Raw genomic sequence first — 21275 nt, 5'->3', positions numbered from 1 at the left:
AAAAAAATGCCTAACCTGAAGAAGTTACCCTCCTCCCTCCGGACCAACCTCAGGTAATCTCTCTCCCACTGCAAGTCTCTTCTACCTCCCCACCTATACTCTCCTCTCCACCTATCTTCTTTTCTCTCCATCTTCGGTCTGCCTCCCCCTCTCTCCCTATTTATTCCAGAACCCTCACCCCATCCCCCTCACTGAAGAAGGGTCTAGGCCCAAAACATGGCCCTGCTGTGTTCATCCAGCTTCACACTTTATTATATAAAAGATGTTTTTGTTCATTTACACCAGACAATGGGTGATTGGATAAGTGGGTGTAAAATCTCAAGCATTCACTGCTGGCTATTCCCAAGTGTTGCCAGGGTGACTGATGCCCTGGGTTTGAAGCAAATTAAAGATTCTCATGTTTTTATCTGCTGCACCTTATCTCGAATTTCAGAAAACTACCTCCTACTGCATAATTGTGACTTCTGAATTCCAGTTAGCACTTGAGAGTGGAAATCTTCACTGCTGCTATTGTAGGAACACATAGCACCAGTATAAAATTCTTGTTTTAATTGAGGCTTCAACTCATTGACTTTAACAGGGCAACTCCCCATTAAAAAAGGAGAGTAGGAGGAATTTGATATGGCGATCTTTTAGCATTCATACAATAACTTGGTTGACATTAATTTCCAGTCTGCAGTCTGAGGGTAGCTGCCAATTAGTGTCTCTGAGGAGTTGCACAGCTGGATTCATGCCCATGAGGAAATCGTTGAGACTTGATTAACAATTTCACAGAGGATACTCTCGTCCTAAGAAAGGGGAACCTTTCATCCCCCTCAAAATTGATTGGACTCCAGAGAGGAGAGGACAGTTTGAAGGAAAATGCAAGGCGAGTGTGAATTTGTTATGTTTTAATCAGAGTTTTAAAACTGTCTAAGTCATGCTCTCTTTGTAAAATTGAAGCTGGCTTTAGAAAATAACAGTGAGTTTATTTCTAACGTTATGTCAGGGTGCTATTGAATGAACAGCTGAAAATGAAGAAGCAAGGAACTGGATAATCATTAGAAGTGAAATATTTTCAGAGCAACAGAGAAAAGGTAAGGAAGTGAACACAGGAAGATGCTCTTGAAGGGTGTAAACATTGATGCAATGAGTTGAATGGTCATCATGTTGTAAACATTTTATTATTCTATATTCATCTTTGCTATGATTTTTAAAACCCTCCTCTTCTGATATCTTTACTAATATATAACAGACTGAAAGGGAATAAGAACAGACCATCAAGATATGATTAAAGTCGCAGCTAAAGTAGGCTGGTGCTTGTTATTTTAACACCATTCACCCCCTTGCCATCCTCACTAGGAGCAAAATCCTCTGGTACAGACAAAGACAACAAAGATGCAAACATGTGGTCAATTCAAGAATATTCACCTACAGCTAAATTTCAAGAGATTGTGGCAATTTTCCAACAATCTCAGTTTTCACCACTGATCGAGATAACAATGTCACCCCATCAACCACATAGTTCCTGGCAACTTCATCCAACTCTAAACTGTGGGCTTCATATGCACAAGTTCTCATTCCATCCTATCATTTTAAAAGTCTTCATTGTACACCTTATATTTTAGAATAAATCATAGAGTTTACTATAATTTTATCACCAATAGACGGGCAAGAATGCTCCTATTCATTATGAAACAAGGTCTAAGGGACAAATATTTAAGATTTTGGGAAAGAGATGCCTACCTGAGCCATAGAGAAACCTCAGGTATAACCTTTTATGCTATCACTGGCAATGACCGGGAATGTGCTTCCTGTGAGAGCGGTGGAAGCAGGGACAGTGAATGATTTCAAAAGGATAATTGATGGGCACTTGAGGGAAGTAAACTTGCTGGGAGTAGAGTGGGCAATGGGACTGATTCACTTTCTCTGTGAAGTGGAAGCATGGACTTGGTGTATTGAATTGCATCCGAATGTGTAGTAAGGATCCTTTGGCTCTAAAAATGCTGAGAGGTTTTTTGCCAATTATTCTTGATACAAAATGAAAAGCAATTGGAAAAATACATTTACAGTCTAACTGCAAATAGGAAACACAGGACATTCTCTCCACTTGTTATATCTGATTCACATGATAAAAAAATAGATTTTACAAAGTTGTAACCTTGGCTTGCAGTCTCACACTTCAGGTATCTAAGTAGAACATTGGGAAATGGCCTGAGGCATAAACCTGCTTTTCCCTTTGATTTTCCAGTAGTCTATCCTCACCAAATCTACTCAAAAATGAAATAATAACATGGCAACCACATACTATATTAATGTGATGTGTATGGATTTAACAGAAAAACACTCTAATGAAAAGTACAACTTTATAATGTGCTGAAACAGATTCGCATATGTTTAAGATATTCTAAATAATTACATTCATTTGTATCGAGAAGTTGAAAACGTTCTTTTTTACATGAGAGAGGTAATGGCTTTTGCAAGAGTTTTTTTCATTATTCAAGCTGAGAGGGACATTCTGAAACACTTTCCACAGTCTAATATGATATAGCAAATAGTTCTATTTAAATAGATTAAGTGTTACTGCAGAGATAATTAGTAATTGGGAAAGATGAAAGTCTGGAAGATGATCTGGCTAATATTCATCCCATGGCCAACATCAGTTAAAAAAGACTGTCACTTAGTTTTAAGAACTGAGTGAATTGATTTCTCTGCAATGGTAACAACATTTTCAAAGTACTTCATTGGTTGGAAGAGGCTTGAAAAAGTCCAGGGGTAGTGCAGCTGCTTCATCAATGAAAGTCTTTCATTCATTCTTTAGTGAGATTAGTCTAAAAAACTTATGTATTTTGGATTCCCTTCAATAGGTCACAGTGTACTGTGAAGGATAGCAAGGGCAACAACCTTAGGTTACTGTTTCAGTTCTAGCTCAATGATTCAGGGAGCCAGGGTAGCTGGTGGAATTTAAAATCAATTTTACTTGTTAACAATCAGGAATTGAAAACTTGGTGTTAGTAGCCATGTAGAATTAGCCATGAAATTATCAGAAACTCTTACCAAGGTCACGAATGTCTTTTAGAGAAGGAGACCAGCCAGCCTGACCTGGTATGGCTTACAAGTAACTCCAGCCCCATAGCAGTGTGGCTGGCTTTTAGCTGCTCTCTGAAATGGGCTAATAAATCATTCAAGTCAAGGGCAGTTAGAGCATAGAACATAGAACAGTACAACACAGTACAGGCCCTTCGGCCCACAATGTTATGCCGGCCTATTAAGCTACTAAGATCAATCCACCCTGCATACTCTACATTTTACTATCCTCCATGTACCTATCCAAGAGTGACTTAAAAGTCTCTAAAGTATCTGAGTCCACTACCACTGCCGGCAGCACATTCCACATGCCCCCCACTCTCAGTTAGGATGGGCTTTTAATTCCACCTAAATTTGTAATCTTTTTCATGTACTTCCAGAAAGTAGTTGCGGTGTGCTTTGTTAGCCCTGATATATCTTATGGTTCAATGATACATTTTGAACTTTGATTTGCTGTCACCAGCCTGTATAATGGTATCTGCTGTGAGTTTGACTTGGCCTGACATGTCTGCCTTGTGTAAACTTTTTTGCAGCAAATGCGAGTTGATAGCATCAAGGTGAGGCAATCTGAGAAATGAAGAGAGGGAAAGAGATATTGAATTTAGGCTGAAAGAGTTAGGCACAGGAATAGGCCAATCAGCTCATCAAATTTGATCTACCATTCAATAAATTCACAACTGATCTGATTACTCCATAATCCGGCCTACACCTCCAGGTAACCTTTCCTCCCTTGTTTTCAAGAGACTATTGATGTTTTCCTTAAAAAATATTCGAAGAATCATCTTCCACTACTTATTGAGGAAGAGAGATCCAAACAAATCTCTCCTCCATCTCTATTTTAAATGGGTGACTCCTTATTTTTAAACAGTGCTCCTAGTTCTAGATTCTCCAACAGGAGAAAACATTCGTGCACAGTGACTCAATGGTTAGCACTGCTGCCTCACAGTGCTAGAGACCTGGGTTTGATCCCACCCTCAGGCAACTGTCTGTGTGGAGTTTGCACATTCTCCCTGTGTCTGTGTGGGTTTCGTCCGAGCGCTCTGGTTTCCCCCCACAGTCCAAAGATGTACAGACTAGGTGGATTGGCCATGCTAAATTACCCATAGTACACAGGGATACTTAGATTGGGTGGGTTGTAGGGTGATGGGTCTGCATGGGATACTCTGAGGGTCAGTGTGGACTTGTTGGGCTGAAGGGCCTGTTTCCACACTGTAGGGATTCTATGATTCTCTCCAGACATCCCTGGCCAGATCTCTCAAGATCTTATATGTTTAACCAAACATATTGTACTCTCCTAAACTCAAATGGATACAGGCCTCGCTTGTCCTAACTTTCCCAATAAGACAACAGGTCTACATTGCCTGTAAAGTGCTTTGATATTTTCTGTGATTTTATAAGTGGAAGTTTTTTTGTTAGTGGTGATATAGACAGGCAGGTGTTAGATGAAAGACACAACTATATGGGACTGGAACATTCTCATTTCACTAAACTGGAGGTCTCACTAAACTTATTGTAGCATGGCATATAATTATCAATGAGTGCTATTATGGTCATTCTATTAATTTGAATGGGTAACTGGATTCAGCATCAGATCAGGCAACAAATAAATTTATTCAGAAGGAGCTTTTGTAGTACCTCAGGGCCTTGAAGGTGTTGTTTCAAGTCTCACTTACTCCAGAGGTGTATAATAACAAAATATTGTCGATATTGGAAATCTGAAACAAGCACTGAGAATGCAGGAGAAGCTCAGCAGATCTGGCAGGCCCTGTGGGCAGAGAGACAGAGTTAACATTTTAAATCCTTTATAGCTTTTCTTCAGAAGATGACGAAAAAGATTAAACATTAAAAACACTAAATAAAAATCAAAAGAATTGAGGATACTGTAAATAGAATCAAAAACAGGAGTTGCTGGAAAAGCTCAGCAAGCCTGGCAGCATCTGTGGAGAGAAATCAGAGTTAATGTGTTAATTAAGGAATTAACTTGCTCTGAGAAAGGGTCACTTGATCCGAAAAGTTAACTCTAATTTCTCTCCACAGATGCTGTCAAACCTGTTGAGATTTTCTAGTGATTTCTGTTTTTGGCTTAAAACATTAACTCTGTATCTCTCTCCACAGATGCTACCAGACCTGCTGAGTTGCTCCTGCATTTTCTGTGCTTCTACTTGCAACAACATGAGACAAGGTACATGCAGCTTCGTGAAAGGACTGAGGGTTCTTGTGAGATGGTACAATAGCTCTGTGTGAAGTTTACTCAGAGGGAGAATGCCGAGATGGCCAGGAGAGGGCGAGTTGTTCCTGTACAGTCAGTCTGCTGTGAATATTCTCAGTGCGGACTCTCTCCAAGTAGAACCTCTCATCAATCGGCGTGAGGCCACGCTGCTTTCTTTTCCACTAATGATGCGTGAAGTAAAAATGAGTAATAAGTTACCAAGGGAGCCGAGAATGCCCGGGACAACCCACAGGATGGAAAGAAAAGATCACATTTAGGATTCGCTGCCGTGGTCAGGGTTTGAAGTTGCTCTGTGATACATTGACAAGGCAGGAGTGAACACCCACTCCTGCCCATTTAAACACATTGTAATTCAGAATCCTTCTCGTAACTTTATAATATTTAGATTGTCAGCTCACAGATGCCTTTTAATTCTAGCTGATAAACGAACGCACATAAAGTCATTGAACAAAATTTGACTAAACCATTTTAGTTTTGATCTCATAGACAAACAGTCACAGCTGACCTTTATTTACAATCGCATGCGGTTTCAGATCGAGAATTTGCAGCATTTCTCAAGCCCTGAGCTGTCTGCAATAACAGTCTGTGGGGGAGCTGACACCAATCTCTGTTACTCCCCAGTCCTGAGCTCCCAGGTAATTGACTAGACCCCCAGCCCCAAAATAGCTTCTTCATTACATTCAGAAACAAATCTTACCAAGACCATTACAGTTTGAATATTATAGGAAATACAAGGTGAGTGATTGTAGTGTTGGAATTTAGGAAATACATTCCACACACACTGAATTCAAGCTGCAGCCACTGATTTTGGAACGATGTGACCACATTGGAAAGTGTGCAGAAGCGATTTACAAGATTGGTTTGATGAATAAAGTCAGAAGTCACACAACGCCAGGTTACAGTCCAACAGGTTTATTTGAAATCACAAGCTTTTGAAGCAGCGGAGGGCGACTTCGTCCACCCCAGTCCAAGACCGGCATATCAACATCATGGTTTTAGAAATGAGGAACTTAAGTGATGAGGGTAGATTGAAGAAGTTGGAATTGTTCTTGTTGAAGAGAAGAATGAGATTTCAAACTCTTTGGCGGGCTGGATAGAGTAAAAAGGGAGAAGTTGTTTCCACTGGTTAAAATAACACAGGCAAGGGCATAGATTTAAGGTGATGTGTAAAGGAAGCAGGAATGATGTAAGGAAAACCTTTCTCAACCAGCCAGTAATTAGGGTCTGGAATGCACTGCCAAGAAATGTGGTGGTGGCAGATTCAACTTAGGGATTCAATAGGACATTGGAGGATTATTTGGAAGGAATTGGTGGTCAGGGATGTGGAGAAAGGCAGGAGATGGTACAAACATGATGGGCTGAATGGTTGCCTTCTACATAGTAACAATTCTGTGAATGTTAATCTTGGGCACATTAATCACCATTTTAAGGCAGGGTGGGTGCTTGGAAGTCATTCCCCTTGGAATATTTGAATGAACAGACAAAAGGAATGAATTAATCCCTGGACACAGGGACTCCATGGTTCTCATTGGGTTTTGGATTTTGGTAGCCCTGGATTTTTTGGAAAACTTCACCCAGAATCTTGCTGTCATTGTGACAGGAATTCCATATCCAACCAATTGGCACAACTTTGTGGTGGAGACATCAGATGAAGAAGAGACTGGTTTGGGGTTGAGGGACCGTCAGCAGGGAAACAGAGATACAGCACGGGAGTGGCCAGAGAGTGGGCAGGAATGCTTTTTAACCAGAAGACCAGGCTGGTGAGCCAGTGAGGTGTGGAAACATTGAGGGAGAACTGCTACAACTCAAACACACCATCATACTGCTATAAATATGGAATGAGCTGCCAGAGGAAGTGGCGGAGGCTGGTACAATTACAGCATTTAAAAGTTGTCTGGATGGGTACATGAATAGGAAGGGTTTTGAGGGATATGAGCCAAGTGCTGTCAAATAGGACTGGATTTATTGAGGATCAGCATGGACCTGTTGGATCGAAGGGTCTGTTTCTGTGCTATACATCTCTATGATTTTACAAATGCAAAAGCACTTCATGCACTCACTGGAAAGCTAATCCAAACAAAAAACAGAGTATCAATGATTGACACACAGACCGAATGACATGCTAATCACTACAGTGCAAATTAATAAACTTTTATGAGTTTAGAGTCCGCACTGTTGTTTCGATGTTTAAAATAGTTAGCTTAGCGCCTGCATTACAACAACACAAGAAGGAATTTAAAACATTATCAAAATTAACTATCATTTCAGTTTCTTCACTGTCTTATTGGGGCTGTTGTGTCCCTGCCATGGGTTTTATCATTATTGCAAGTTGTAATGTTGAGCCTCCTCAAACACACCCCTTACCTGAGGCATGATGACCCTCAGGTTAAACTCACCAGCGGTCATCTCTCTCTGCAAAGAGAGAGCAGCCCTGTGGTCCTCTGGGGTTTTTTTAAATCCATTTGTGGGATGTGGGCTTTGCTGGCTGAGCTGCATTTATTGCCCATCCCTATTTGCCCCTGAGAAGGTGGTGGTGAGCCGCCTTCGTGAACCGCTGCAGCTCACCTGCTATGGGTTGACGCACAATGCTATTAGGGAGGGAATTCCAGGATTTTGACTCAGCAACACCTCACGGATGGCGATATATTTCCAAGTCAGGATGGTGAGTGGTTTGCAGGGGAACTTGTAGGTAGTGCTGTTCCTGTGTATCTGTATTATAGTGGCTTGTTAACAAATTAATTCATAGAACTTGGGAATCACTGACCAGACCCGCATTTATTGTCCATCTGTAATTGCTCAGAGGGCAGTTGATAGTCAATCACAGTCAAGTGGTTCTGAAATCACATATAGTTAGACCAGATAAGGACAGCAGTCCCCTTCACTCAAGGACATTAGTGAACCAGATAGGTTTATCCTGACAACTGACAAGGGATTCACGGTCATTTTTTGACTCAATTCGGATTTCAATTGAATTCAAATTCCAATAGCTACCATGGTGGGTTCAAAGCCAGATCCCCAGAGCATTACCTGGGTCTCTGGATTAACAGTCCCATGGTAATACCATGAGGCCATTGTCTCCTCAAAAGGAATTTACCCTTTGCCTTTTGGTAGTGGGGAGTGAGGATTGACAGAGGGAGGCTCTCTTAGTGGTATGGCCGATGATCACAGTTTTTTTTTTCAAGATATGATTTTATTAAATCAAATTAAACTGTGACCTGAAAGAGCACTGTGCCCATTGGCAAATGTTTGGTTTAAAAGTGAACTTGTTCAGAACTGATTGTGGCAGTGAGGCACATTGAATGAAACCCTTCAGGGGCCTGAGCCCCTCGCAGGTGACCAAGCCTGTGCCTGCTGCTCACTGAATCTGCACAGAAAGATACCAGCCTATTCTCTGGCATTGGGCTCAGCCTCAGAGCTGAACACTGTGTTCTCCAAATCATTTGCTGATTACCCGATAAGAAAACTTTTTTATTGCAACTTTTTCTGACCTTGAAGCACTGTCCTGTAATAAAATCAACAGGATTGGAGAGGGGGAGAGACAACATAATTGTGCTTAAACAGTCTGCCCTGAATGTGTTGTAATTTGCTAAATGGGCCAACAGCCAAGAGTGACCTGGCTATAGGATTCCAGGTAGCATCCAATTAGGAGATTTTCCAACAGAGCCTGCTAGACTGTGGCTACCAGCCCCTCTGCCCACACTCAGCATCTGCCCACAACCTGAGCCATTAACTCACGCTCCGACCTGCCTACTCACAATCAGAAGCCCTTGCTGATACTCAGATTCATCTGCTGACATTCAGAGCTTCCTGCTCACACTCCGATCTCCTTGCCTACACTCAAACTCCTGCCAATGGCCCTGGTCAATGTTTCAGCAGGAACAGGCATTGGGTTGAGGGTTCTCATTCTCATCAGAGCATACCCCCATGTTAGCAGGACCTACACCCAGTTGTCAGACAGTGATCCTGCTCTATAGTTGTGGATGTAATACGCCCGAGACACTGGTGAATTAGAAAACTGTGCTCCTCTGAAGATAGGGGAAGGCGAAGGTGAATGAGAGACTGAGTCAGTCCATTGGAATGACTCAGTGAATGAGTGAGTGAGCAAACAAATAAGGATGAGTGATAGAGAAAGTGAGTGAGTGAATGAGTGTGAGTGAGTGTGAATGTGAATAAGTGTGCGATGGCATGAGTGAGTGAGGATGGAGCCAGTGAGTGATTGAGGACGGAGCCAGTGAGTGAGTGAGGATAGAGTGAGTGAATGAGTGAGAATGGAGCCAGTGAGTGAATCAGTGAGTGAGGATAGAGTGATTGAGGATGGAGTGAGTGAGTGAGGATGGAGTGAGTTAGGATAGAGTGAGTGAGTGAGGATGGAGTGAGTGAGGATGGAGTGAGTGAGTGAGGATGGAGTGAGTGATTGTGTGTGTGATTGAGTGAGGATGGAGTGAGTGAGGATGGAGTGAGTTAGAATGGCGTGAATGAGGATGGAGTGAGTGAGTGAGAATGGAGTAAGTGAGTGAGGATGAGTTTGGATGGGGTGAGTGTGTGTGTGAGAGTGAATGAGTGAGTGAGTGAGGATGGAGTGAGTGAGGATGGCGTGAGTGAGGATGGAGTGAGTGAGTGGGGATGGAGTGTGAGTGAGGAGTGAGTGAGTAGTGAGTGAGTGAGTAGTGAGTGAGTGAGGAGTGAGTGAGTGAGTGAGGATGGAGTGAGTGAGTGAGGATGAAGTGAGTGAGGATGGAGTCAGTGAGTGAGTGTAGATTGAGTGAGTGAGTGAGGATGGAGTGAGTGAGGATGGAGTCAGTGAGTGAGTGTGGATTGAGTGAGTGAGTGAGGATGGAGTGAGTGAGTGAGGATGGAGTGAGTGAGTGAGGATGGAGTGAGTGAGTGAGGATGGAGTGAGTGAGTGAGGATGGAGTGAGTGAGGATGGAGTGAGTGAGGATGGAGTGAGTTAGAATGGAGTGAATGAGGATGGAGTGAGTGAGTGAGAATGGAGTGAGTGAGGATGGAGTGAGTGAGTGAGAATGGAGTGAGTGAGGATGAGTTCGGATGGAGTGAGTGTGTGTGTGAGAGTGAATGAGTGAGTGAGTGAGGATGGAGTGAGTGAGGATGGCATCAGTGAGGATGGAGTGAGTGAGTGAGGATGGAGTGAGTGAGTGGGGATGAAGTGTGAGTGAGGATGGAGTGAGTGAGGATGGAGTGAGGATGGAGTGAGTGAGTGAGGATGGAGTGAGTAAGGATGGAGTCAGTGAGTGAGTGTGGATTGAGTGAGTGAGGATGGAGTGAGTGAGTGAGGATGGAGTGAGTGAGGATGGAGTGAGTGAGGATGGAGTGAGTGAGTGAGGATGGAGTGAGTGAGGGAGGATGGAGTCAGTGAGGGAGGATGGAGTGAGTGAGTGTGTGGATTGAGTGAGTGAGGATGGAGTGAGTGAGTGAGGATGGAGTGAGTGAGTGAGGATGGAGTGAGTGAGTGGGGATGGAGTGTGAGTGAGGATGGAGTGAGTGAGTGGGGATGGAGTGTGAGTGAGGATGGAGTGAGTGAGTGAGAATGGAGTAAGTGAGTGAGGATGAGTTCGGATGGAGTGAGTGTGTGTGAGAGTGAATGAGTGAGTGAGTGAGGATGGAGTGAGTGAGGATGGCATGAGTGAGGATGGAGTGAGTGAGTGGGGATGGAGTGTGAGTGAGGGTGGAGTGAGTGAGGATGGAGTGAGTGAGGATGGAGTGAGTGAGGAGTGAGGAGTGAGTGAGTGAGGATGGAGTGAGTGAGTGAGTGAGGATGGAGTGAGTGAGTGAGGATGGAGTGAGTGAGTGTGGATTGAATGAGTGAGTGAGGATGGAGTTAGTGAGTGTGTGGATTGAGTGAGTGAGTGTGGATTGAGTGAGTGTGGATTGGGTGAGTGTGGATTGGGTGAGTGAGGATGGAGTGAGTGAGGGAGGATGGAGTGAGTGAGTGTGGATGGAGTGTGAGTGTGGATGGAGTGTGAGTGTGGATGGAGTGAGTGAGTGAGGATGGAGTGAGTGAGTGAGGATGGAGTGAGTGAGTGATTGTGAGTGTGATTGAGTGAGTGAGTGGGGATGGAGTGAGTGAGTGAGGATGGAGTGAGTGAGGATGGAGTGAGTGAGTGATTGTGAGTGTGATTGAGTGAGTGAGTGGGGATGGAGTGAGTGAGTGAGGATGGAGTGAGTGAGGATGGAGTGAGTGAGGATGGAGTGAGTGAGGATGGAGTGAGTGAGTGATTGTGAGTGTGATTGAGTGAGGATGGAGTGAGTGAGTGAGGATTGAATGAGTGAGTGAGGATTGAGTGAGTGAGGATGGAGTTAGTGAGTGTGTGGATTGAGTGAGTGAGTATGGATTGAGTGAGTGAGGATGGAGTGAGTGAGTGAGGATGGAGTGAGTGAGGATGGAGTGAGTGAGTGAGGATGGAGTGAGTGAGTGAGGATGGAGTGAGTGAGTGGGGATGGAGTGAGTGAGTGGGGATGGAGTGTGAGTGAGGATGGAGTGAGTGAGTGAGGATGGAGTGAGTGAGTGAGGATGGAGTGAGTGAGGATGGAGTTAGTGAGCGTGTGGATTGAGTGAGTGAGTGTGGATTGAGTGAGTGAGGATTGGAGTGAGTGAGTGGGGATGGAGTGTGAGTGAGGATGGAGTGAGTGAGTGGGGATGGAGTGTGAGTGAGGATGGAGTGAGTGAGTGGGGATGGAGTGTGAGTGAGGATGGAGTGAGTGAGTGAGAAGGAAGTAAGTGAGTGAGGATGAGTTCGGATGGAGTGAGTGTGTGTGTGAGAGTGAATGAGTGAGTGAGTGAGGATGGAGTGAGTGAGGATGGAGTGAGTGAGTGGGGATGGAGTGTGAGTGAGGATGGAGTGAGTGAGGATGGAGTGAGTGAGTGAGGATGGAGTGAGTGAGTGAGGATGGAGTGAGTGAGTGTGGATTGAATGAGTGAGTGAGGATGGATTGAGTGAGTGAGGATGGATTGAGTGAGTGAGTGTGGATTGAGTGAGTGAGTGAGGATGGAGTGAGTGAGTGAGGATGGAGTGAGTGAGTGAGGATGGAGTGAGTGAGGATGGAGTTAGTGAGTGTGTGGATTGAGTGAGTGAGTGAGTGTGGATTGAGTGAGTGAGGACGGAGTGAGTGAGTGAGGATGGAGTGAGTGAGTGAGGATGGAGTGAGTGAGGATGGAGTGAGTGAGGATGGAGTGAGTGAGTGATTGTGAGTGTGATTGAGTGAGTGAGTGCACTCCGTGCAGCACAGGGTGAGGAGGCTACAGTAACAGCCCAGAGGGAGGGGAGTGTTCATTCATTCCTGCCCAGACTGCGAGCGAACAGATTCCAATCTCCCACAGTTAGACGGCAGTAATCTCTCTCTGGGATTGTGTGTGTGTGTGTGTGTGTGTGTGTTTTTCGCTCCTGCCCCGGTTGGCGGCAGCTCCCCACCAACCCCAACCCTCCTCCTTCATTCATCTATCCCCTGGACAATGTGAAGTTTCAGCTGACACTGGGACTCAGTCTTTCCTGAAGCCATCCCCAGTCAAACAGCGCCTCTTCAGCCGTGTGCCTGGAGCTCGCTTCACAGCCCCCCGGTCAATTCGCCAGAGAGGTAACTTCGTCAGCAACACGCTGTCTGTTCCATCGCTCCGCCGGTTAGTTTAGACGCAGGCTTGACTTGAACAGACTAGACCACATTATGCTGTGTATCTGCAAACGGAGTGGGATTTAACCTACCATTCACCAGAATTAAATCACTGATTATGTCTAATATGTTCACAAGCACCGTGCATAGCATCGAGGCGTTTGTAAACAGTTGTTTGGTTAAAATAGTAATACGTGCGCGCAAATATGTATCATCCTGTACTTTGTGTTTAATCATTGAACATGTTTTTCTCCGTGTTTTAAAAAGCGTTTTAATGTTTACAAAATCACAAGAAGTACCTGTTACATGTCGGTGTCATGTTAATACAGAGAGAAAAAAAATGTGAACTATTTCACTGTAGTTTGCTGAAATCCTATCATTCCAGGAAGTTCTTCCGTTAAAGGAAATTTATGACTGGCAAAACTAAACGTTCAGGGGATTCACATCTTTCATTCGCTGGCCAGATAAATACACCGTCAGCTGTATGAGTGCGGTGCTGAGCCTGTGGGCTAGCAAGATCCCAAGATTGATCCTGGGTCTGAAATGTGAATTTAGCTGATCTGGGTCAGGGTTGAACATCCCAGGTTTTAAAAAAGGGAGCAGACTCTCGGTGTGAATAAGTTGTAAGTCACATAAGTGTGAATGGGTCCTGTTAGACGTCTGTCGGCTCAATTTCAATGATTGGTTCTGGTTGTATTGCCCAGTGGCACCGAGGAGCAGGGCTGTTATAGGAAGCCTGATGCAGGTAAGTCGTAGAAAAGTACCCAATGTAGGTTCACACCTTCAGAGCAGAGAATGGAGGAATGAAGGGGAATTGAAAAGTGCTGGATTTCCCAGTACACAGTGAGTATATGCAGTTGTCAAATAGGATATGAATTAAATAGAGTAGAACAATACACTGACTACCAACTATCTAATCATGACTGACCTATTGGTTTAGATAATGTGTGCGAAAACTTTAAAGCAGTCACATTTTATAGATAACAGATGGGAAACTCTGTACAATCGGACAATTCTACTTACCCTTTCTGAAGGAGCGTTGATTTGCTTTGATGTGTCTTAATGCTCTGGGGTGATTTAGGACTGAAGTCTTTCAAACACATTAACTAGAAAAGCAAATCATTCTTTCCGCTCCTTAATTAAAAGAACACAATTGCTGTGTGCATGTTGATGAAGCTTTTATTTTCGTAAATTATATCTGTTAAAATCTGAAATGTGACCCATTAAAAGTTGACTTGGTCCTGCTGAAGTTTGCAGGAGTTAAAGATTTGCTTCTGTTTCTGTAAAACCTCCTCACAATTTTGGAATCTCATGGAAACTGTGAAGTCTCTGAAATTATAGCAAATGGAGATGAGTTAAAACATTCCAACAAAATTTACACTCATCAATCTATAAACAAAGTTCCAAATAAACACCGCTATTTTCAGGTTGCTATGTGATAACATACTTTGATGGGAGAGTAAGAGGACATCTGCAAATTATCACTTAATGATCGCTACTGAGAGGCAGTTTTAGGTAATTCTTATAAAGTAGCAGGAGGAAAATGAAAGGCTTTGAGAAGTTTACAAACTATTACATTAGGCATTGGAGAATAGCCATGTTTCCTGTTTTCCACTGAAAGCCTTTACTGAGGGAAACTGAAATTCTGTCAGGTTACTGTCTTTGTTCCTGGACAACTCAAGGACCCTCTTTGAAAGAATAGGAAGGAAATGTTGTGTAGGTTGGTGCTGTTTTGTTAGATTCAGCAGTTTGAAATGATTGTGGTGATTTTCAGCAGAAAGTGTCATAATGTAAATAATCTGTGTTTGGGGATATTGTCTTGAAATGGGTCCAACAATTTTATTAATTCATGGGATGTGGGCATTCAGGCTGAGCTAACAGTTGCTGCTCATCTCAACTGCCGTTGAATTGAATGGCTTACTGGATCATTTAATTTTATTTATTGTTGTCATATGTACCTAGGTACAGTGAAAAGTATTCTTTGGTTTGCAGCACAGTCAGGTCATACCATAAGAAAGCACATTGGGGTAATTGAACAGAGTGAGGAATACAATGTTAAGGCTGCAGAGAAGACGCACAAAGAGCGAGGTCAACATTGAATGGACCTCCCAAATTTCAAATTTAAAGGTCTCCTAACAACAGGAAAGAAGCTGTACTTGAATCTGTTGGTATCAATGTTTAAACTTTTGTACCCTCTGCCCAACAGAAGAGGGTGGAAGAGATTTTATCTGGGGTGGGAGGGTTGTGGTTTATGTTGGTTGCCCTCCTGAAACAGTGAGAAGTATAGATGCAGTCAATGGATGGAAGGTTGGTTTGTATGATGGACTGGGCTGTGTTCATAATTCAGCATTTTTTTATACATCTTGGACAGAGCAGTTACAGTTTCAGATGGCAGTTAAAAGTCAACCACATAACAGTGGGGCTGGAGTCACATATAAGCCAGACCAAATAAAGGCAGCAGATTTCCTGCCCTATGAAGAGTGAACTGGATGTTTTGAACTTACAATTGTTTCATGGCTACTATTACTTAGACTAACATTTTATTCCAGGTTGATTATTTGAATTTAAATTTGAACCCATGTCTTCAGAGTAATATCCTGGGTCTCTGGGTTATTAGTCCAGAGACTATTACCACTATAATGCTGTCTTCCTGTTGTGCTATTCATAAACTTTGTTCACTTTGGTTTTACAATATGGATTGTCTTGATTTGCAGCTGATCTCACAATCACTACAGCACCATTCGATACAGTTCTAATGTTGAATGAAAACAAACCAAAGCCACTAATCTGAGAGAAATGGTGAAAGAGAAAAATTTAAACAAACAGTACAAAAATAGTTTTAAGACATTCTCCAAAAATATGATATAGTAACTTTTCACACTTCATGTTTAGTTCTGTAGAACAAGCAACTAATCATAGTCTTCTGTAATTTCATCAGTGAGTAAAGGTTAACTGCGCTTTACATGTAACATGTGAAACTCTTGTCTGATTGGAGAGTACTGCTCAGTCAGTGGTAGAAGTCAGGTTGTTGATTGTCCAGTTCTTTCAGCAGATACTGTAGGCAAGTTAGCATTGTTTACTGGAGTATCTTGTAAGCATTAAACTGAATGCCCATCAAATGAATTCAGATGGATACTGGAGACACTGGAGAAAGACTGTAAAACCATACAATGTAGAGCAAAAGTAGACCATTCAGCCTTTCAAGTCTGCTGTACCATTCAATGGGACCATCGTTGATCTGATAATCTGGAACTCTACATTTCTGCCTTTTCTCCATAACACTTGATTCTCTTACCATTTAGAAATGTGCCCAGTTAAACCTTGAATGTACATAGTGACCCAACTTCAACAACCCTCTGGAGGAGAGAATTTCACAGATTCTCTACTCTTTGAGAAGAAATCCTCATCTCAGCCTTAAATGTTCACTTTAAAGAGTCACTAGGATAATCCCTGGAATGGAGGGATTGTCTTATGAGCAAAGGCCAAACAGGTTGGGACTCTACTCACTGAAATTTAGAAGAATGAGAGGTGATCTCATGGAAACAGATGGCATTCCTAAGGGACTTGACAAGGTAAATGTTGAGAGGATATTGCCCTTCATGTGAAAGTCTAAGACCAGAGGGCATAGTCTCAGAACCAAAGGCATAAAGTTAAGACTGAGATATGGAGGAATTTCTTCTCTGACAGTTGTGAGTCTTTGCAACCCCTTGCCACAAGAGCTCTGGGGGCATAGTCCTTGTGTCTATTTATTGCTAAGATAGATAGATTCTTGATCAGTGAGAGAATTAAGGGTTACAGGAAAAAATATAGAAAAGTTGACGTGAGGAATGTTAGAGCAGCCATGGTCCTATTCAATGGTGGAGGAGGGTTAAGGGGCTGAATGGCCTGTTTCTATTTCTTGTGGTCTAAATGGATGATCCCCTATTCAGAGATGATGCCGTCTGATCCAAGACTCTCCCACAAGGTGGGGACAACCTCTCAACATCTACCTTGTCAAATTCTAACAATTATATATTTTTCAAAAAGGTAACCTCGCTGTCTTCTAAATTCCAATGAGTACAGGCCTAATCTACTCAATATCTCCTCATAAGACAATCCATCCATACCTGAAAAGAGCCTAGTGAACCTTCTCTGGACTACCTCCAATACCAGTGTATCTTTCTTCAGTTAAGGGGCCTAAAGCTGTTCGAGGCATTCTAGCTGTGGTTTGAATAGTGTTTTGTCTAGTTTCAGCAAAACCCTCTAGTTTTGTATTCCGTTTCCTTTATAATAAACACCAACATTTGTTTTGCCTTCCCTATTAACTGCTGAACTTGGATGTTAGCTTTTTTGTGATTAATACATGAGGGCTCCCAAATCCCACTGTGCTGCATCTTTCTGCAAACTTCCTCTGATTCTGTAACATCCTGCTCCTTTTACTTTTCTTGCCAAAGTGTATGACCTCAAAATTTCCCTCATGATATTCCATCTGCAAATGTTTTGCCAATTCACCTAACTTATTTATATCCCTCTGCAAACTCTTTCTATCATGCTCGCCACTTGCCTTTCCGCCAATTTTGGGGTCATCTGCAAACCTTGTGATAGTATTATTCACTTTCCTCATCCAAATCATTTGCAAGTAATTGTGATCCTAGCACTGAACCCTGTGGCACTCCACCAGTTACAGGTTGCCAACCTGAACATGCCCAGCTTACACCAACTGTCTTCTATTTGTAGTCAAACATCTACCCAAAATAATATCTGCAACACTGTGGGCTGTTATCTTATCAAGTAGCTGAATGTGTGATACCTTATGAAATGACTTCTGAATATTCAAATATATTACATTGCCTAAAAGACGTTAAGGTGGACAAGTCCCCAGGTCCGGATGGGATCTATCCCAGGTTACTGAGAGAAGCGAGAGAGGAAATAGTCAGAGAACTAACAGATATCTTTGCAGTGTCCTTCGACATGGGCGAGGTCCCAGAGAACTGGAGACTTGCTAATGTTGTCCCTTGTTTAAAAAGGGCAGCAGGGATAATCCAGGTAATTATCGACTGGTGAGCCTGACGTCAGTGGTAGGGAAGCTACTAGAGAAGATACTGAGGGATAGGATCTATTCCCATTTGGAAGAAAATGGGCTTATCAGTGATAGGCAACATGGTTTGTCCAGGGAAGGTCATGTCTTACCAACTTAATAGAATTCTTTGAGGACGTGAAAAAGTTGATTGATGAGGGAAAGGCTGTAGATGTCATATACATGGACTTCAGTAAGGCGTTTGATAAGGTTCCCCATGGCAGGCTGATGGAGAAAGTGAAGTCACATGGGGTCCAGGGTGTGCTAGCTAGATGGATAAAAAACTGGCTGGACAACAGGAGACAGAGGGTAGTAGTAGAAGGGAGTTTCTCAAATTGGAGACCCGTGACCAGTGGTGTTCCACAGGGATCTGTGCTGGGACCACTGTTGTTTGTGATATATGTAAATGATCTGGAGGAAGGTGTAGGTGGTCTGATCAGCAAGTTTGCTGATGACACTAAGATTGGTGGAGTAGCTGACAGTGAAGGGGACTGTCAGAGATTATAGCAGAATATAGATAGACTGGAGAGTTGGGCGGATAAATGGCAGATGGAGTTCAATCCGGGCAAATGCGAGGTGATGCATTTTGGAAGATCCAATTCAAGGGTGAACTATACAGTAAATGGAAAAGTCCTGTGGAAAATTGATGAACAGAGAGATCTGGGTGTTCAGGTCCATTGTTCCCTGAAGGTGACAACGCAGGTCAATAGGGTGGTCAAGAAGGCATATGGCATGCTTTCCTTCATTGGGCGGAGTATTGAGTACAAGAGTTGGCAGGTCATGTTGCAGTTGTATAGGACTTTGGTTCGGCCACATTTAGAGTACTGTGTGCAGTTCTGGTTGCCACATTACCAAAAGGATGTGGATGCTTTGGAGAGGGTGCAGAGGAGGTTCACCATGATATTGCCTGGTATGGAGGGTGCTAGCTATGAAGAGAGGCTGAATAGATTAGGATTATTTTCATTAGAAAGACAGAGATTGAGGGGGGACCTGATTGAGGTCTACAAAATCATGAGGGGTATAGACAGGGTGGATAGCAAGAAGCTTTTTCCCAAAGTGGGGGACTTGATTACTAGGGGTCATGAGTTCAAAGTGAGAGGAGGAAAGTTTAAGGGAGATATGCGTGGAAAGTTCTTTACACAGAGGGTGGTGGGTGCCTGGAACGCGTTGCCAGCAGAGTTGGTAGACGCAGACACGTTAGCGTCTTTTATGATATATTTGGACAGGTACGTGGATGGGCAGAGAGTAAATGGACACAGACCGTTAGAAAATAGATGACAGGTTAGACAGAGGATCTCGATCGGCGCAGGCTTGGAGGGCCGAAGGGCCTGTTCCTGTGCTGTAGGTTTCTTTGTTCTCTGTTTGTATCACTGATGCCCCTTTATCTCTTCTGCTTGTTATGTCCTCAAAGAATTCTGGTAAATTTGTCAGGCATCCTTCATGAACCTATCCTGACTCTGCATGATCATTTTGTTTATTTAAAAATGCTCTGCTATTACATTCTTTGTAATAATCTGTAACATTTTTCAAATAACAGACATGAAGCTAACTGATTACTACAGTTACCTGTGGTTTCTTTCAAATAAAGGTGTTACATTAGCAATTTCCAATCCTTAGGGCATTTCCAGAATCTAAGGATTCCTAGAAGATTACATCAACTTTCTCTGCAGCTATTTCATTTAATATCCTACGTTGCATCCCATCAGGCCCAGGAGATTTATTGGTCTAAACCACATTAGTTCCTTTGCTTTTCCCTAGTGACAGTTATTGTGTTCGCTTCCTCTCTTCTCTTATACCCCTTGAATATTTTTTAGTAATTTTGGGAATTTATCATTGTGTTCTGCTGAGAAGATGCATGCAAAGTATTCATTTAACTCCTCTGCTGTTTCCTGATATCCCAATATTATTTTCCCGTTTTATCCTCTAAGCGGTTTATGTTCACTATGTGCAAGAGTGTTTGCCAGCATTCATCCTGTCGAGTACCACAAGGTGATTCAGTTCTGGCTGTTTAACTGCTTTCCAACTTGTGGGATTTTACTGACAACTGCATTTCATACAAACCCAAAAGTAACAAAGCATTCAGTGACTAGGAAGCACTTTGGGACATTACGAGGTCATCATATCATGGAAAATTTGAAGTTTTCTTTTGATGATTTCAAACTCGGCTGCAGTAATTATCAATGCTTGGTTGACCTTTGCAGTCTGTAAGTACGAAAAGAAGGAGAATTGGCACCTGACAAAAAGTGACAATTCATTCTGAGCAGGAAACAAGCAACTGGAGCAGAACAAATCTTACATTAAAGTTTTAAACTCTTTGGATAGATAAAGCAATAATTACAAGTTTGTAAATTTATTTGGAAATGGGTGTTTCTGTTGACTGTTAAACAGTCTGCCCTTTATACAGGTGCAACGTCCCATTAAAATTGCAGCTCAGAGGTTATTTAACAGACACCATAAATTTTCTAATTTGCAAAAAGATTTACAGTCTGCTAATAATCATTTTGGTGTTTTCCCGATCTTACAATTCATTTAAAATGCTACATGGTGATGGCAACATAGGCCAGATGCTACTGCGCATGGACAGAAGATTCATAGCAGTCAATTTTCTATTGGGGAAAAGTACTCTTCAGACTAGTAACTGTAAGATTAAAGGGTGGGCAAACATAAAGCAATATCATGCAACTGCTATTTTAAACAGAAAAACAGACTTTTCAGGCGTGAATTTAAAAACATTTTTCCCTACAAAGGATGGCAGGAGTTCAAAACTCTTTTTAAAATGGTCGTTGATGCTAGACCAGTTGTTTATTTTTGAAATTGAGATTGTTAGAGTTTTCTTAACCAAAAGTATATGGGGATGTGAAGCAAAGGCAGGAAAATGTTCTTAGTCTGGAGATCAGCCATGATCTCATTAAATATCCAGAAAGATTCATGGAGGCAAATCATGATGCTGAAGAAAATTGGAGAGAAATCACAAAAATCCTGAAAGAAATAAACTGCAAACTGAATTTGATCAATTCAGTAGTCATAAATTAGGGATTCTGATCATTAACCCATTCAACAGAAAAAAATAACCTATTCCTGTTCCAATTTCTTATGTTTACATGATGTATAAACAGAACACGTTTAAATGTGTGCATCATTATCCATTAATAAGTCAAGCTACAGCAAAATCTAAGCTGAAATATTTTGTTCCTTGAGTGTGGATTTACCTGCCCATCAAATCAGCTGAGCTCACTTAATTTTCTGGACATGGGTAGGCCTGACCAAGCTTCAATAACAGCCAATGAAGATCCTTAAAC

General features: G+C 42.4%; 1 protein-coding gene across 6 annotated transcripts in view; it reads left to right on the top strand.

Moving 5' to 3' along the window:
* The first annotated feature begins 988 nt into the window (after window positions 1–988).
* Window positions 989–21275, top strand: part of sema3d (sema domain, immunoglobulin domain (Ig), short basic domain, secreted, (semaphorin) 3D) — a 357672-nt gene continuing 337385 nt past the window's right edge. For 2 of the 6 annotated variants that reach the window (XM_059654816.1, XM_059654809.1), the window contains exon 1: window positions 12609–12887. The gene's annotated coding sequence lies outside the window, so the exon portion shown is untranslated. The other 4 variants (XM_059654812.1, XM_059654813.1, XM_059654815.1 and 1 more) reach the window with 4 other exon arrangements.

This window comes from Stegostoma tigrinum, chromosome 25 (genome assembly GCF_030684315.1).
Source record: "Stegostoma tigrinum isolate sSteTig4 chromosome 25, sSteTig4.hap1, whole genome shotgun sequence".
Classification (NCBI taxonomy): Eukaryota; Metazoa; Chordata; class Chondrichthyes; order Orectolobiformes; family Stegostomatidae; genus Stegostoma; species Stegostoma tigrinum.
This window is presented reverse-complemented; position numbering and strand designations above follow the sequence as displayed.